This window comes from Protopterus annectens, chromosome 3.part1, assembly GCF_019279795.1.
Source record: "Protopterus annectens isolate FY-2018-M chromosome 3.part1, PAN1.0, whole genome shotgun sequence".
NCBI classification, from domain to species: Eukaryota; Metazoa; Chordata; order Ceratodontiformes; family Protopteridae; genus Protopterus; species Protopterus annectens.
In genome coordinates this window covers 1,848,747,298-1,848,748,407 of record NC_056732.1, presented here as the reverse complement: position 1 = coordinate 1,848,748,407, position 1,110 = coordinate 1,848,747,298, and positions in this window count along the sequence as shown.

Sequence of the window (1,110 nt, the reverse complement as noted above, 5' to 3'; positions counted from 1 at the left end):
TGTATTTTCAATGGGGGTGTGTTCTTAGTAATGTGCTATGTATTTGTGTATTTCAATATGGGTGTGTCCTTAGTAAGGTGCTGTGCATTTGTACATTTCAATGTGAGTGTGTCCTTAGTAAGGTGCTGTGTATTTGTGTATTTCAATGTGGGTGTGTCCTAAGTAAGGTTCTGTGCATTAGTATATTTCAATGTGGGTGTGTCCTTAGCAAGGTGCTGTGTATTTTACATGGGGTGTATCCTTAGCAAGGTGCTGTCTATTTGTGTATTTTACATGGGGTGTGTCCTTAGTAAGGTACTGTGTATTTGTGTATTTCAATGTGGATGTGTCCTTAGTAAGGTGCTGTGTATTTGTGTATTTTACATGAGGTGTGTTCTTAGTAAGGTGCTGTGTATTTGTGTATTTAAATGTGGGTGTGTCCTTAGTAAGGTGCTGTGTATTTGTGTATTTTACAAGGGGCGTGTCCTTAGTAAGGTGCTGTGTATTTGTATATTTTACATGGGGTGTGTTCTTAATAATGTGCTGTGTATTTGTGTATTTCAAGGTGGGTGTGTCCTTAGTAAGGTGCTGTGTATTTGTGTATTTTCAATGGGGTGTGTTCTTAGAAAGGTGCTGTGTATTTGTGTATTTCAATGTGGGTGTGTCCTTAGTAAGGTGCTGTGTATTTGTGTATTTTACATGGGGTGTGTTATTAGTAAGGTGCTGTATATTTGTATATTTCAATGTGGGTGTTTTCTTAGTAATGTGCTGTGTATTTGTATATTTCAATGTGGGTGTGTTCTTAGTAATGTGCTGTGTATTTGTATATATCAATGTGGGTGTGTTTTTATTAAGTTGCTGTGTATTTGTGCATTTTACATGGGGTGTGTTCTTAGTAATGTGCTGTGTATTTGTATATTTCAGTGTGGGTGTGCCCTTAGTAATGTGCTGTGTATTTGTATATTTCAATGTGGGTGTGTTCTTAGTAATGTGCTGTGTATTTGTATATTTCAAAGCGGGTGTCTTCTTAGTAATGTGCTGTGCATTTGTATATTTCAATGTGGGTGTGAATTTATACAAAGATCAGGACAACAAAACCTTCCAGTCCAAAATTTACAGAAAGGCTTCATT